Source organism: Nomia melanderi, chromosome 13, assembly GCF_051020985.1.
Source record: "Nomia melanderi isolate GNS246 chromosome 13, iyNomMela1, whole genome shotgun sequence".
Lineage (NCBI taxonomy): Eukaryota > Metazoa > Arthropoda > Insecta > Hymenoptera > Halictidae > Nomia > Nomia melanderi.
The window spans coordinates 1730891-1748316 of NC_135011.1; the positions used below are offsets into that span (position 1 = coordinate 1730891).

The 17426-nt window shown below is 50.2% G+C and overlaps 1 protein-coding gene across 5 annotated transcripts in view; it reads left to right on the forward strand.

Moving 5' to 3' along the window:
* The window catches only part of LOC116433441 (uncharacterized), a 102524-nt gene that overhangs the window by 52112 nt on the left and 32986 nt on the right, over window positions 1-17426 (forward strand). For 4 of the 5 annotated variants that reach the window (XM_031991527.2, XM_076373234.1, XM_031991529.2 and 1 more), the window contains exon 2: window positions 3438-3494. The exons of the other annotated variant lie outside the window; for it this stretch is intronic. The gene's annotated coding sequence lies outside the window, so the exon portion shown is untranslated. The remainder of the gene's footprint in view (window positions 1-3437; window positions 3495-17426) is intronic. 5 annotated transcript variants of the gene reach the window in all.

The window sequence follows — 17426 nt, forward strand, 5'->3', positions numbered from 1 at the left end:
GAAGAGATTTCCAGAGAAAACAGGAGGGTCAGGAAAGAGACGAGAGAATACGTGACGGCGGGCCACGCCGAATGCTGTTTACCTCCGCGAACCGATACGACCCGAGCTTCGAGCCGTCACATTTCTCGACCCCTCGATGGGGGCAGCTTTGACTTATCGCCGGCAACGAGCTCCGGTCCCGCCAGTCGCGTCTGGCCCACCGAATCGATACGATCTCTGTCCGCGACTGTTCGCCACGTGGTTTTTTCCGCGATCGCATCGCGAGCGTGCCTCTGTTCTTCCTGCGACACAGGACCTCATGGGCTGATTAAAATAGTAGAAACTATTTTATATAGTTTGTAGTAGTAACTGATAGTAGAATATTACTTCGGCTATGGCGGAATCATGTGCAACGCGTATTTCTAGGAAAGTGTGTTGAAACTCGAAAGCTTCACTAGAAATATTCGACACTTTCTGAAGAGACATAGACGACACTATTCGAAACGAAATTATAAGAAATCATACGTAAATTAAGAAACAAAGCTATATAAATGCTTCACATATTGATGCATCATAGGAAACTTATTATATGTAACACTTTGTAATTTTATTATATCAAATGGTGACTGAGGGTCACCTCTCGAGTGCAAAGGGTTGAAATAATCACGTTTATAGAATATGCGACTAACGGAAGGTGTAACTGTCGAATTGGAATTCACTCGCGTTAGATCTAATCTCCGCTGCGATTATTGCCGACACCTCCGCCTAGTACGAAAGAAAATTTTCAAAGAAAATACAGACGACCAGCGTTCCTCTTCATTGATATTTCACGATCCCGTAATTGATTTTCACGCTCAGTATATCAGCCGGTCGCGGAAATCCCTCGTCGCGGTTCGTTTATTCCGGAAGCTGGCGATTCTCCCTTGCAGCGTGATATTTGCTCTGAACGTTTCCGTTGATTTCATTCCAGTCTCGGCCGCAGATTTCGGGACAGCCTCCGGCTGCGTCTCGCCGCTGCGAAATATTGCACTAATTCGGCCGAGATAATCACCGCGATAATGCGCGCCTTCTCGTGATTATAAATTAATGACCGGTCGCAAATCAGAATAACAAGCGGCCGCCGGTGGCCCAGGAATGCGTGGAGCGTGGGATCGATTCGCCGGAATATTTGCGGATTTGTATGAAATATACGCGACGCTGGGGGTGAATCGATCTCAAGGGTCGGAGGATATTCTTGAAAAAGGGCGATCTCGGGAGACGCGTCCCGCGTGGGCGTGTCGATCTCTTTACATTCGTCGGAACCGTCGACGGGAATAGTCGGAGCATCGTCGCTTGAAGGACAATGCATCGGAGCTGGGGGCGTGGACCGGAAATCCTGTAAGGTGATCGCGCCTCGATCGCACCCGATGTTCGACGAGTTTCCGTACGACTGATTTCGATAAGCAATCGACGGTAGACTTTAACCCCTCGGCGTACCATTTACTTTCGTTACCGAGCTCGTGTAATATTTTACTTCGACAACTTGTAAGAAATACAAGAAAATTTTCCGTTCTACTTCAGGTGGAAATTTCATTTTGAGATGATACATTGATAGTAGCAAAATAGTTGTTTGCTTTGATCCGTGGGTAATGAACAACATTGATTCTTGTTATAGTTTAGAAATCTTCATCACTCGTCATTGTACGGCAGGGGGTTAAAGCGACTTATTCGATGATTTCTCGGCGCTAACTAAACATTCGTCTAAATAGTCCGATGTTCGCCACTTGTATGAATTTGAATTAGCTAGAAGATTTTTAACGTCTACCAAAGCTTGACATGACACTAACTCTCTCAGCGATGAATTCTTTATTTTTTCACATAAACATGTAATTCTTCCTTGTTTCGCTTTGATCTTTCATTAAAGTATACTCTACATTACTCTACGTGCATTCGTCCTGCGTTCGACGAGTACACGCTTCATTCTCCGATTTTATCGCGCGCAGAATCAATTTTTCCATCTAAATTCCCCAGTGAACTGGTTAACTTTAGTTATCCAGAGTTAACCATCCCCGTCCTTCGAATAATCACGAAAGACGAACTCCGAGTCTCGACTTACGCGCCGGTTGGACCGTTAAAAACACTGGTCGGATTGAAATGATGGGAAGCGTAAGAAAGAGCGGAAGGAGGTCGGCGGATTAATAAATCGGACGGGCGGGCTCGGCGGCCGGGACTCTTTCCGTCCGATCGGAGGACAAATTGCGGAGTAAATCAAGATTAAGGGAAACTGGGGGCTGTCGATATCGGATCCCGCTAACGAATCCCGCGACGAGGCGACTCCGTGGACCCTTGTCAGCCGGGATTATTTGTCCGGAGTTTTCCCGGCCGAGGAACCGCGCGGCGCCGGGGCCGAAAGCTCCCGAGCGTCTCCAAGAGAAATTGAATCGCGCGATCGAAAGCTCCCAGGTAACGGGCCGCTATCGCTCGAACGCGACGTTCATTCGATTCCGTTCGAATCAACGGCGAGAAGAACGCCGCGCCGACCTTTCCTCCGGCTCTCCCGACTCTCGGCCGGATTTCGCGCGGAAACGTGCTCCTCCGTCGAATTTACATGCTCCCCGGCACTCTCTCTCTCTCTCTCTCTCGAGGGAGCGTTCCCTTTGTAATCTCGGCACGCGTTATTCCTCTCCGCAATTTTCCGCCGGGAAAAAATTGAGAGCAAACGAAGCAATAACGACGGAGCGTTTCTGGAAGGAAAATCGGCGGTCGCGATTGCCTCTTCTTTATTCATGGCCGCGAATCTTCATGGAAATTCATGGTTTTACGAGCGGAGACGGGAGAACGCCGGGTACGGATAAATTGATTCCCTCCGTGGGACGTCTCGATCGTGGAACGACGGCCGAGTCCCGATCGCTTGGAACGCAAGAGATTCCTCGGCCCGATCGTCCGTTTTTCGGCGTTCCTCGCGTTGTTCTCCGCTCGGGTCTCTTCGACGCGGCTTCCAGGTTCGTTAGGAAGCGTCTCGTTGAGCGTTATCTCGCGTCGCCGACGGAGACGTCGTAGGATGCCGTATCTCGGACGCGATACCGGTCCTCGCGCCATTGATCGCGCGAACGCGGTTCCTCGCGAGTCGGAAGAGACGTTGCACCGGAGAACGGGGCGGCCGCCTTTTAAGCGGAATCTGTCGCCCGCGAAGAGAGAACCCGGAGGAAGAGACGCGCCGAACCTGTTGCACCGGCTCGAAAAAGAACCGAGAACCGCTCGGGCGAAGTCGATGCGCGTTTCCCGAGGCTATCTCTCTCCTCTCTCGCCTGCTTTCGACCCTTTGTACGCTCGCGCATGCAGGGTAACTCCGCCTGATGCGGAACACGTGGAAAATTCTCTGGGAAAACTTCGGACAACTACCTTGTACCGTGAGAAATGAATATTTATCGGATCAAACGCGACAAATGAGAGCATCTCGCTTTTTCTTTATGTTCCAGGACCGCGGTGCGCGTTGGGCTTGTCCAGCGAGCAGCGGATGGGAGTATCCAGCGACGGTGAGTGGCAGATAACGTTTGCTTGTAATAGAATTTTCCAAACGGCATGCGTTAGACCCGAGTTTCCCGGTTATCGCCGCGATATTTCTGAGTACACGGTGAAACGACGAGGGCGCTTGAGGAACCCTGTTTAACCCTTTGCCCTGCAATTCCTACGCCGCTCGCGCTTGACAGAGCTATCGTGTTCGTACATGTATTCAAGAGATCAACGCTGAGTTAACTCTTTTTATATTAATTCGTCGATTAACCCTTTGAACTCTGTAGGCTCCAATATTGCAGTTAATATTGAATATTTTAACGAATCGAAGAAACTACCCTGAAAGTATTAGATTCTCACACATCCGAATTTTGTACCGAGAAGGAAAAAAGATCGAAGGAATGTTATAGAATTTTTCATTTTCACTATACCATAAAAATTAGTTGCTGATAGATTACAATGCCATGTGGAGCTAAGGGTTAACCTTTGCACTCGAGAGGTGCATTTAGTAATAGTTCGAGTCGATTTTGCAATGCCCCAGTTTTGAAGCTACAATTTTCTCGAATCATACAGACGAACGCTTAGTTTCCTAAGAACAATAGAATAAAGTATAGATTAAACGTCCGTAAATCTAGTGTTAATATTATCTTCGTATAACGTAACAATTTGAGAAATATCGAAATATCTTTGTTCCTCAATGTACATGCGATTTTTCTCATCTCATTTTCTTATCTCATCAGAAAATTAAAATATTTTTAGTGAAAAAACTTCAGAGTGCACAAGGTTAACAGAGAGTTCAGCTTGATCCGAAAGTTTCCTATATTTCAACGACTCTTCGACCACAAACGGTTTTGTTCCATTACATCCCATCAAATCCCATTCGAAATTTTCGGCGCGTTGACACGGCACCGTAGGGCACGGGGTTAAGCGATGGTACAACGGTAAATTGTCCTCCGCCGCGCGTTGTCCACGGAATAATCCGGCGACGAGGGCGCACTGATTCGAGATAAATAGCCGGCGAGACACGGCGTACGACGGGGAGCTTTCGCATTCTGCGCCACGCTCCGCGGGCCGGTGTAAGGCGGAATTTCCATTTAGTTGAATACAGTTCATTCAAAGGGGCATCTCGTCAGGGGGAAGCTTGATAAAATTCCAATTTTTCCGCGGCGCATTTGCGGTACTCGCTCGCGAGTTTCCGGTACGCTTTCGACCTCGCCCCTTTTATTTCTCCCCCCTTGCCTCTCGTAGCACAGCCCCGTGCTCTTTTTTCTCTTTCCACTTGGATTTTCACCCGAGGCAATTTCACCGCTCGGAAAACTACTCGGGAAGATACTCCGCGGCCATCGCGGAATTAACCGATCCGCGGATTTCAATGGAAACTCGTTAAACGCGGGCTGCCGCGCGGTTTAAGCGATTAACGTCTTTATTATCCCCGCGATTATTACCGTTAATTTAATACGCGGCCGCGCCGGGATAAAAAGAGCGACTGCTGTTTCGTTTCGACCGGGGCGAGAGGGGGGAGAGGGGACGCGCGGGAACAGATAAGTACGGTGCGTCGACTGTTTGCGCCGCGCGTCCGATAGCTGATCCCCGGTTTAGCGTTTCAGTCGACTCGAGGGACTTCCGAATGTTACGTGATTCCGGGGATGCGCTTTTTAACCCTTCGCACTCGACAAAGTATTTTTCATTGCATTCATTATTCTCCGACGAAATATTAATATCATCTGCAGATTACATAGGGCATCTTGTATAAATTATGGGCAGAATTGTTTTATTTCTATGTTCTACGTGTTGATAACTTAGTCAACATTTTATGAATTTCTCATTTTATAATTCTGCTGCGTTCGATCAAATGTACAGTCGCCTGTCGAGTGCAAAGGGTTGATCTTCGAGCATTCAACTCTAAACTTTGTCTATTCGAATCTCTGATCAGTGAAATAAATCGAAGCTCGAAGCTTCGAATGATTCACAGGATTACTCGGTTGCCTAGGAAAGATTTTCATTTCATAGTTAGAGAAACTGCAGTTTTGCGCGCAGCAAACGAAGTTCACCGAATTATAAGTGTGGGATTCGTAATGAACCAAGGGCAAGGTTTAAAGTAGATTTCAAGTTTAATTTTCACTTATAATTAAATACTCGCAATACTCTCTCAATACTCTCTCTATTACTTCGCTCCAGCTCGCAATTCTCTGACCACCTCACTTGGTCTGAAGCATTTTTACATGCTCTTCGCGCCAGAGATCCAAGTTCTTCGCGTTTCCGATCGGTCTTCCTAAATATTCTACATACTACACTACATAAGCGAAATATGGTTTCGCGTTGGAAAATCGGCACCGTTTGTTCTACAATATTATTAGAAACAGAAAACTCGTACCACCGCAAGGATGATGATTTCTCGACGATTTCGACGAGCCGTGCGTCGGGGCGCGTTTTTCGAGCGCGCAGACAAAAGGCGGCGACCGCCGCGCAGATAATCAGTTTATCCGGGGCGCACCTGCCCTATTTCGCATATTATGACCGGCAACATGCCCGTCGGGCGACCCCTTATCTGCGAGCCCGTCACCCGTTGAATTTCTCCGCGACTAATTCACCCCTCCGCCTGCGCCGCTTTGATAGCTCGACCTATCTGGCTCGAAACCTTCGCCTTCGCCTCCTGAAATTCGATGGGAAGGAAATGGACTTTCTTCTCGCCCTTTCCCCGTCTTCCTTCCCCGTCGTTCTGACCGTAAAGCGACGAAGAAAGAGTCTCGCGCAAAAATCCCGGCTCGAACCCTTGTCCCACGGTATCGAACGAAAATGTCCGACTGAACTTCGACCGGTGATTATTCTTCTCTTATCGATCCCGGTGATGTAGGGTTAGCGGAGAGCTCAGTTATTGCGCCGATAAAATAACGTGAACGATTCTCGCGCGTCGAAAAAGCTTCAACGTGTAATGGAACTTGTCCATCGCGTCGGATGAACGTCAAGCATCGTGATCGGTTCGCGTCTATAAATCGCGAGACTCGTGAATTTCGCTGCGAATTCGACGCGGGAGAAAGGCAGACCGATCGTCGTCGATTTATTTCGCGATGTTTCGATCAAAGGTCGGGATGTACGAGTTCCCGATTAATAAACACAGGTCTTCCCGCTGATTACGATCGTCCGGCCGGCGCGTGCGTTGCACGACGCGATTTCCGCGAGTTCCGACAGCCTTTCGGGGTCCGGAATATCGAGTCTAGGCTGGATAGACGGAGTTCGGTGGATCTAATGAAGATAAACGCGATTCCGAGTCCGGCACCGAACAGCCGCGCGAAACTTTCGGCAAATAGATTTCGCGGGGATAGCGGCGGCGCCGCGAGGAACTTTGAAACGCGACACCCGGACCGTAAAACACCTACGCGCGAACATTACCGCAGCGTTTTCTCTCGCGATGCAATCGTGTCGCGGTCCGCCGTCGGAATCGAATTTTTCTCGTCGCGCAAATAAAATAGACGCCGTTCGCCTCGGGAACGGTGCGGTTCCGGAACGCCGACAGGTCTCGCGTTGTACTGCGTTTTCCGCGTTGATCTGTTATTTTCTTCAACCCTTTGCAAGCGAAGATTCTTCGAGACGTACAAAGCTTTCGACATATGAAGCTAAATTACATATCAATTGCTTAACCTTTGACGACTGTCGCAAGAGAGATGAAATTTTCATATTCGGAAGACTGAGTTGCAGACAAATGATTTAGTTACTCGAACAGCCAGAGATCATCGCGAGTTTCCTTTTTCCATATTAATCAAGCATTTGATATATAATTCAGCTTCATCTGCCGAGGGTCTTGTATATCTCAAAGAATCTTCGTCCGCAAAGGGTTAATTAATAGAAAAAAATGGAAACTACGTTCTTCGCGAGTTAGTCTTCCAAATACATTTCATCTTACCGAAATGCCGACATCCGCAAAGGGTTAACACTAGATTGACGGACGTATTCTACTCGATTCCATTGTTCCTAGAAAACTACATCAATGCGAACCGCGAAAATTGTAGCTTCGAAACTAGAATATCGCGTATGTCCTTAAAAGCTAATCCTTTGAAGCTCCGAGGAGAAGCGAATGATGCATCGGTGATCCAAGAATCAGACGTAGTTTGATAAAAGACGTCTCTCGCCTGGGACACCGTACGATGTCAGTAGTAGAGGCGGACCATTGGTCAGCCAGCCGTGCAGCTTCGCAAAGCAAAGACTGAACAGTCTTGACAGAACACTCGCGAATAATTCCGTTGCAGTGGTCTGAATCGACGAACGATATTACAAGATAACTCGGTATCGTCGGGAAACCGGAGAATCCCATTAAGTCGGCCAAGAAACCCGTAAGCGCGTTTCGCCAGCGCGGAGCGAGAAAAATCCGCCGGAGTTTAATCGAGATCTCAAAGTAGTCCGAGTGTGGAGGCCGATCGACGAGGGATCGCTATAAACAGCCGCGTGGGAAGGAAACGAGCGGCCCGTCGTCTCTCTCGTTTTCATATCGCGGGCGAAACATTCGTTTCATCTCGCCGACGGTCTCAAAGAACGCGCGCAACGCGCGGAGATTGAATTCACTCTTTATTTGCGTCCCCGGCGTGTGTGGCTCTGTTGTTTTTCGATTCGCGCGGTTCAACCGCTCCGCCTGGAATTTAATCGACCGCCACGCATGCGTTTATCGGATTTCGCGACGGTTCCTATCGATTCGGAATTTCCGGCGGAGCGATCGGCACGCGGTGCTTTTGTGCGTGCGGGAATAACGTTGCGTACAGAATCCGGATAACCGAGAGATTCAGCGTCGCAATTATTCTTTGTTAATGAAACTCGACTTTGTCCCCTTTCCACCGTCATTTCCGCGTTTTAGTTATATGTATATTCGTCCGTTTCCCCTCTTCGATTCCTGCTGTTCTCGGTCATCGCGTCGCATTAATCGACTAGCGGATTAGGTCGAATTAGGTCGACGGCTAATAGCTGCAACGTAACAGTCGTTAATCGCGTTACAATTACAGCGCTACTTTGTTTAGAATATTGCACAAACACGCGTAGACTCGCGGAAATCCCGGAGATTTCAATTACACGCGAGCGAAACGATAACGGAGCGCCGGTTATTGGCGAAACGCGGCGCGGCTTTCATAAAACGGCACCGTCGCGCGGTTTGTTTAGACGCGCTCGCATTTTTCGCGTTTTTCCCCTTTCAGCTCGCTCGCCGAGCCACGCGCCTCTGCGGGAACCTCCGCGGGGACAAGCGGAGAAGCGAGGAATTTAATATCGGCGCCGGACCGCCGCAATTACCGGGACCGCGAGCGAATTTTCGGTTGTCGCTGGGAACCTTCGGTTTTAATAATATCGAATGATATGCCCGCGCGCTCGTTAGGTTTCGGTTTCACGCGTAACGCGGCGGTATCCCTCTCCCGGGCGGTCGTTCGCGATGGAATTTCGAAACTCGACGCGGGGGCGGCCGAAAAAAAGGAGCACACTCGAATTTCGATGGATTCATTTGTATGGTAATCGCGACAGCGCGTTTTCCGCGCGGCGGATGTTGCCCGACCGATCCGACGAGCGGCCGCGAAATTTCCCGGCAATTTTCGGGAACCCGAAAGTTCCGCGGAGCGCTGTTCGATTATTAAATTCGCTGTACCGGCCGCCCGTGGACGAAACCCCGAAATTCGGCTGTTCGCATAACGAACATTCAGGATTACCAGTGCGTTGCTAAGTACTCTCTCCGCTACGCAAAATGATTTTCATTTGGAAAATAAACATTTCCAGCAAATAAACCGCGTTGTTCTATTGATACGTTGCGATCGAAACGCGAAATATCCATTGTTGGAAAAACTCCGTAATATCCCGTAACGCAAACACCGTGTGTGCAACCGGCGTGCATTTAGCTCCGTGCGTTACAGCTTTCGTCCGAAGCGTATTGTTCCGTCAGCCGTACTTTCCAAGTTATCGAGTTTTGTCCAGAAAACGGCCGTTTGTGCGGCCCGATTCTCGTTCGTTTTATCGGTTTCCTTCGCGTCCCAGCAACGCGGCCAGCTCTGACGGCGAAATCGCCGGGAAACGAACAGTTTCGACTGTCCAACGGCGAAATTATCGGAACACCGCGCGCTCCCGCTTGGAAACCGTCAATCCTCTCCGCGTAACGCTCTTACCGTTTCCCCGTGGACTTTACGAACCGGTAATTTCGCTCGCGCGGTTCCGCCCGTTAATTAGCGCTGTTCGGAATCGCGCGACTGTCGCCGGAAGTTTTTAATGATCGTAACAAGAGGCTTTTAGCGTATTAACGGAAACGCTGGGCCGAGCGCGTCGTTTCAACGGCACTTCCGGAAACACGCGCAGTCCCCGATTATCCGACTTAATCGCGCGATCGACGGTCCAGTTACCGGAAAATCTTCGAGCCATCGCAATAACCGATCGTATTCCAACGTACGAATCCGAATCGTCGAGTTTCCGTGGAACCAAGAACACCGTGAGCTAATTTATTCAAAGTTACCCCGACATTGTTCGAGACATCTGTTCCCAAGTTTCGATGGTATCTCCGAAAGTTTCGGTTTCCAATTATCGGGAAAAATTCAACGGGGGGAAAGAACAAGCTGGACTAACGAACCGCGCGAACCGAGCAATCCGTTTCATCGGGGGAGAGCGCGGCCGTTAACGACGATGGAGCGTCTCGCGGCGCGCCGGGGATGATAGCAATTAGCAAGATCGCCGAGCAAAGCAAACACGCGGTTCGGCAGCGGCGGTGGCTTAAACAGGAGTGGATACGTAGGGATTGTTCGGCTCGGCGAGAGAGGCGGATTGTCGGGCCGATGTAACCGGCGAGCCTCTCGTATCGGACCACGATCCGCAAACTCGGTCTTGACTAATCGACGTCAAATTAAAACGCCGCTTGTCAAGCGTGCCTCTCGCTCTTCCTCTCTCTCCGTCTATCCCTCTCTGCTCGGTAATCTCCGCACGAAGCACACGGTGTACACGTCGGTGTATCGAGGCTCGTTCCCCCGTCGATCGAACTATAATCGAGTCGCTGCCGGGAATTCACCGAGTATCCTATTATCCGTGCGAGCAACAACGAAACGAAACGAAACGAACGAACGAACGAACGAACGAACGGACGGACGCTCGATAAATACGCACCGTTACGAATCGAATAAAAACGTTTGAACCGTGGGTAACAAGCCCCAGGCTTTAGTTATCGGTTTAGTTTATCGGACGAGGGGTCAGGCCGATCCATCGAATCGACGTATCGTGCCGGGCGAAGCGTAATTCGCCGAGATATTCGTACCGAGTTGTCTCGTTATGCGAGGCCCGTTCCGAGCTTTCGATCCGGCCGATCGTTTTGCAATCGCTTCTCGCCTCTGCTCGCTATCATAGACCGCCCACGGTTTGCGCGCGCGCGCGCGATCGTCCACTCTAAACTGCTCGGGATTTATTGCGCCGTAAAAGTTGCTGGATTTTTTCAGCTCGCCCACGGTTCCGCCGGGTAACGGCGACGTTCCACGCGAGCGTAAACCCCTTGAATTTCAAGGAATTCCGCCGAGCGAGACGTCGCTCCCCCGTGTTTCGCCTCGATCGCCGATCGGGATCGCTGCGGATTTGAGGAGGAGATAGCGCCGGCACGGGGGAGACGTGGGTTGATCGACGGGACGATTATCGGTCAATGAATTACGCTTGATCGATGGGCGGAGCCAGATAAACGACTCGCGATTATGACGCGCGGGGAAAATCTATTCACGAGACTGCCGCGCGAACCGTCCCGTACGCGTTTTCTTGTAATTCCTGCAGTCGAATGCAATTCCGAAGGATTCCCCCTTAACGCACCGGAAGTGCTTAAGTTCACTTACTGCGAAAGAATACAGTAGCTGATAACAAGCGCTTGTATATTGCTAACACGTTAACACGTTAAGCGCCACGAAAATCTTAAGCGTTTTCCCATAGTTTGTCTTTTGTAGCGAAGAAAAGTAGGAACAATTATGAATCGTTCCGCGTTGCAACGTTTGCGTTACACTATTATCAACTTAGTTGCCTTATTAAACATTTTTATTTCACATCGGTTGTCTTGTATGTTACGATTGTTTTTTAGTCATTCAGAAGCGTCAGTGACTGACATGGCGCTTAAAGTGTTAAGCGCGGAAATCTTGACTCCATAGAATTACTCTCTCGTAGCAAAAGAAAAACAATTATCCTCCGGCATTCCGATCCTTGCGTTACACTGTTATCAACATACTCTCGTTACGAAATATTTTCATCAGTTACTACGATCGTTCCCAACTAAGAAGCGTCAGCCACCGGCTAACATCGCGCTCAACGCGTTAACCCGCGTTTCGCTTTGCATTTTAACTCGCGGCGAGTGAATAATTTCCTGGAATAATTCCTGGGCGAGGCGTTCTCCCGGCGATCGCGAGAGCAGACGTCCTAAACGGCTCGTTTCGAGTGTGCCGAGCGTCAACCGTCGGGAAAACGGGAGGCATCGCGCGGACCTCTGGATATTACGAAGAAAGATCGCGGCGGGAGGGCCGATAATTTTAAAGTAAACGGATCAGGGGTGAAAAGGTGGGTGAGAGCGGGACGGTGGAAGAAGGGGGAGGTTCCCGGCCCGTCGACGGCGAGCCGGAAGGGCGCCGCGGAGTTTCCCGAGCAGATAAGAGCTCGTCTCCGCGAAACACAAACAGCGGGGGCTTTAACGACGTCGGGAAAAGTTAAGGGGTCTTAAGCGCGGAGGCGAACTTCGCCCGACTCGGGACGAGAGATTAAAGACGCGATGAAAGCCGCCGCCCGGGGACCGGGGAGAGAGTCGCCACGCGACCTTTCGAACCCTTTCAAGCCTCCGACGAACAACGGCGGAGGTGCGCCGCTGAAAGAGACTAGGAGATTCGCCGTGGAAACGCGAGCGAAGCTTCCAGCGGCGCGAACACCTCGCGTCTTTCACGAATACGAAGACGACGGAGCTTCCCAGCGGCGCGAACACCTCGCGTCTTTCACGAATACGAAAACCTCGGAGTTTCCCAGCCGTCCAATCCTGAACCGCGATCGAGGCTCGAGATGCTGGAACGGATTCTGGAAGAATAAGGACGGAAGCCGGAGATTTATCGAGAGGGTCGGGCAATTTCGGTACGCGGCGCCGAACAAACGGCCGGGGACCTTCGGGTAATATTCCCTGCCGCCGGGGGGTGACCAGATGCCCAGTATTTTTTAGCCGCCCCTGGAACCGTGATTTATCGAGGCCGGCATAAATTGTCGCGCGAACCTTATCGAGGTGGGCGCTGGTAATTCGAAGGAGTTTCGGCTTTCTTACCGCGAATTGTTGGCGAGTTAACCCTTTGTACTGGAGGTGACGTCACCAGTTGGTTTGGCACGGTGGAACTGTAGAATCTGATGTGTAATGTTTAAGTTTGTGTAATGACTGGATGCATGAAATATTGGAATGAAATAGCTTCGTTTCTCAATCTACTGGCGATTTCTCTTCGAATTGGTCTCAAACATCGTCTTCGCCTCGTAAGGAAATGTTAAATATTTTTAGTAAACATCCGAGTGCAAAGGGTTAACCCTTCCTTGGAGTATAGAGCTTCGTAAGCTGAACACATCGATTGGTTAAACGACACTCGTCGCCATAGGACATTGTTTCACGTTTGTTACGCGATCGGATTGGTGTACGCAAATTCCTCAGGGAATCACACGACCAGAACCGAATCTGATCGATCAGACGAGAGTGCCAGTTGCCCAGCACTTGACGTACTGACCTCTTGCTGTTCGAGTAATTAAATCATCCGTTTGCTGCTTAGCGCAGCTAACACGGACGTTTCATCTCGCCGAAATAGCGACATTCGTCCTATTAACTCGACAGTTTTTCACTAGAAATATTCTATACTGTCTAATCAGATACAGACAAGATTCTTTAATCCCTTGGCCTATGATTTCTTTTACAACTCCGATCGATACGGCCACTTTGTCATTAATACTTTATTGAAAAAATAGAAAAATTCTAAGCATATGTTACGCCTATATTTCCTTGTAAGTATAATAGTTGATTACAGAGGAATAATATTGCATCAATCAAAATCGCCGTAAACATTTACAAAATAATATTTCTAAAATCCAATATGCGTCAATTTCACGCGTCGCGTAAACCTATCGTTAACGTACGCAGTTCGCGCTTTCTCGTCTGCGTTCCTCATTTTCCCTGTTCGTTACCGTTACCTTTGTTCGAGTCGACTCTACTTCATCCCGAATTAGCGTCTCTGAATCTCACGACGTTCGTTCGTACGCGCTCGGAGAGGCTCAGCGTCGCCCTTCAGCCTGTTGCGTTTTTACGCTCACCCTCTCGCTTACCCAGGAACCAAGTATCGCGCGGTTCTCGTTCCACGCTCCGGAATAAAAATACTTCGTCGTGTTCCGGGGAAATTACTCGTCGACCGCGACGCTGAAACTGCCTCGCGGAAACTCGTTCGGGTAAAAACGTCTGAAGCTTTTCGAGGGTGGCGTCGCTTCTTTCCAGGGACGACGAACATTCGCGCCCGGAATTCCTCGGCGAGATCGATTTCTCGCCGGAGACAACGGCTCCCATCCGCGGACGAGCTTCGACGCGAGCTGTAATATCAATCCCGGAATTAATGAATAATAAGCGAGCGCTGCCGGCCTCTCTGTTTTACGGGCGCAGGGTTACGATCCCCCATCGGCGGACGCGCGACACGTGAAACGGAAGAACAGGTGTTCATTATTCCGCCACGTCGTCCCCGTTTTTCCGATACGCCCGGCAAGATGCGACGTCGCGAATGGAGGCTGCCTGCCCGAATCACGCGTCCTGAAACATTCATGGTCTCGTCGGCGGCCGATGGACCGGCCCGCGTAACGACGCGCCCGTCGTTAACCCGGTTCGTAACCGCGCATCGCGGCTGTGCCTTCAGTCACCGGTGAACTATAAATATTCCCGGCTTCCCCGAACACTCGAACGCGAAGCGCGGAAAACTGTCCGTCGACCTCTTGTCGCTCGAATAATGAAATTAGCGGCGGAACTACCGAGTTAGATTGACTTCCCGAAATCCCTCTATGGAAACTCGGGGAGTGCGTCTCCGGAGACTTTAATTGCTTCGAGATTGAATTTGCGCGGCGAGTCGATTTCTTCGACCGTTTCCCGGGGAACCGGTGTCTTTTGAATAATTGCGGCGAGAGGCGTCGGGAATAGGTAATTTCCACTCGTCCGATAGTTTTAACGTTAGTCGCTGGAACTTATGAAAATCTCGTCCATTAAGGATCCACAATTAAGCGGCCGCGGTTAACGATCGATCCCGGAGGCGTTCCAACTGGTCCGGGAGACGCTCCGAGGCGCGGACGCGCGTTTCCGAAGCGGTCTCGGCAAACAAAGGCCGGGCGCAAATTAAATGTCGCGGGGCGTCGTAAACCGGCGAGATTGCTCGTCCCTTTGAAACCCCGTGCTCTCGACGCGGGGAGGAGGAGCCGAGCGGCGGCGAAAAAGCTCGAGCGTCCAAAGGGCGCGAGAGTCGGTCATCGAAAAATAATAAAATTCTCCGGTCGGCGCACTGATTACTGATTCGATTACCGTTGATTGCGAACTGTGCCGCGCGATATCCGCGAACGAGACGCGACCGGCGGAAGACGGAGAGAGACGGGAGAGGGACAAAGCGTTGCGTGCCGGTTTTTCGACGTCGTTATTGCGTCCGGCCGCCGGCGCAGCGTTTTTCATCCTCCCCGGCGCGTTTCATTCGTTTCGTTTCGTTTCGCTGCGGAATCAGCGTGCCAGCCCGGGAGTCGAACGGTAAAGGTCGCAATTTAAAAGTTTCGCGACGCGGCCAATCGAGCTCGAAGTTCGCGCGAATAAGAAGACGCCCCGGAAATCGGGGGCGAGAACGTCTGCGGTCCGGCGACGCGTGTCGAGGAAGAAACTTGAATTACAGAGTCGAATGCGTTCCGAGTTTCCCCGGCGAACTTCGGCTATCCAATTACGTTCGAATTCGAGGACACCGCTCGTAGGGAATCGAAAGAAACCTGGAAGACTCGTGGCTCTCCGCCGAATAAACTTTCGTTGCTTCTCCAGAAGCCGCAACAGATGACACGTTTGTCTAGATTAAACTCGACTCGTGTAACAACTCGAAACGACGCTTCTTTGGACTCCAGAATAAAAGCGAAGAATAGGTCGACTCGTTTACCGGATCCAGCGTTAATTAATGGGCATTCCGAAATTGTCCTAGGCCGACGGGGAATTCCGCGAGCGCGGAACGAGCGGCGTAAATCAATAGAACGAGATTACAGGCTGAAATTAACTGTCGGGCTTGATATTTCTTGAGCGCCGTTTCCCATGCACGGCCCTCGCGGGGAGGGCTTAATAACGATCGCGCCTGCGTTCGATGTTATTAAGTTCTGAATCATAATTATCGAGGGGCCGCGCTCTCGCGCCGTCCTATCGAGTTTACTTTCCCAAAGACGATTACATCGATTCCACGGAGTTTAACGCGCGTTTAACGCCGCGGACGCGTTAATGCTTTCAGTGCCCGCCGTAACGTTCCGGAAACGAGCAAGTTTGTTTATACTTTCTTATCCGTTACTCGAGGTGGAAGACATCCGAAGAAGAAACGCTTCGCGACGCGCTCAACGAAGATGTCGCGCGACTTTTTATCGCGAAGTAAGGAGGGATGTTTCGAACTTTTAGAATCGAACGCTTCGAGCGGCTTCTCTCGCTGGTTCCCGTGCAAGATTACACGAGCGCGCGTCGTCGAGGGTTAAACCGGATTCCGCGACGATTCCGAGGACACCTCGATCCTCGTTAACGCCGAAATCCGACGTTCGAGTCCTGTCCCGGACACTTCGGCAAACACGATTACCGAACCCTTCCCGAATATACAAACTCCGGCCGCTTGCAACCCTCGCTTGTCGCGATTTCCGAGGACTGTCCGTCTTCGTTCGTTTTCGGCTCGAAAATCTGTGTGGGAATGAGTCGGTTTGCCTGTGGCTGGCCGGTCTTGCGGGGTTGTTTGGAAGGGTGATCGCGCGTGGAAAAGTCGGGCGCGAGAGAAGAATGTATTGGACCGAGTTGTTAAGGGGCTATGTGAAATACAATAATATATAAATAAATATAAGAATAAAATATAGAAATAAAATAGTAATATAGAAATAAAATACAATAACATCTACTACGCGTAGAGTATGTTATATTTATGAGATGTTAAACGGTGAAGAAACTATTGGTAGAAATCGGTAGATATTTTGTGAACCTAATTCGATGACATCACACTTACATTCAGCGACAAAGCTGTTTCGTTTGAGTATTTCTCAAATTGATGTACTGTACGAAGTTCAACATTAAGTATCAAATTTTATAGTTTCACTGTATGGAATCAATCGGTGAGAGGCGCCTCTCGAGTGCAAAGGGTTAAAAGCAAGTGCAAACGCGTGTCCTCTGGCGCGAGACTCAGCAGTTGTGCATTAGCCTTTCTGTATAGGCATTGTTTCCTAGTCTTTGTTACAGTTTTTGCTAACAAGCTGTTGTTGCTTTGTTACCTATATCACGAGCATTATTAATCCGCTCGACGCCCAACTTCATACAAAGCTAGAAGAGATTTGACGCGTTGGGAGCGATGTTCCCGTTCGATCTGGTTGGTGAAACTCGTAATCCTACGCTTCGACGTCCGCGCAGCCCCATGAATCAGCTTCGGGGCCCGGAACACGTTAAGCTCGCGGCAGTCATCGGTCGAACCGCGGCGAACCGATACGTTTCAATTAAAACCGTCCGAACGCGGTGTTCCCGGCGTGTTCGGTGGTCGGCGCTGTAACAGGTGGCCGAAAAAGTCGCGGGGAAACAAGGCGGCTCTCCATTTTGCCGGCGAATTTGTTTCCGCTCGCGTGTTTGTCGAATAAACACGCGGTCAACTTGCGTTTGCGAACGCACGTGCAACGAACTCGCCGAGAGCGGTCGCCGGAACGCGCTCGCTCTGTCGACGAGGTAGTTTCTCGAGCGATTCGTCTCGATT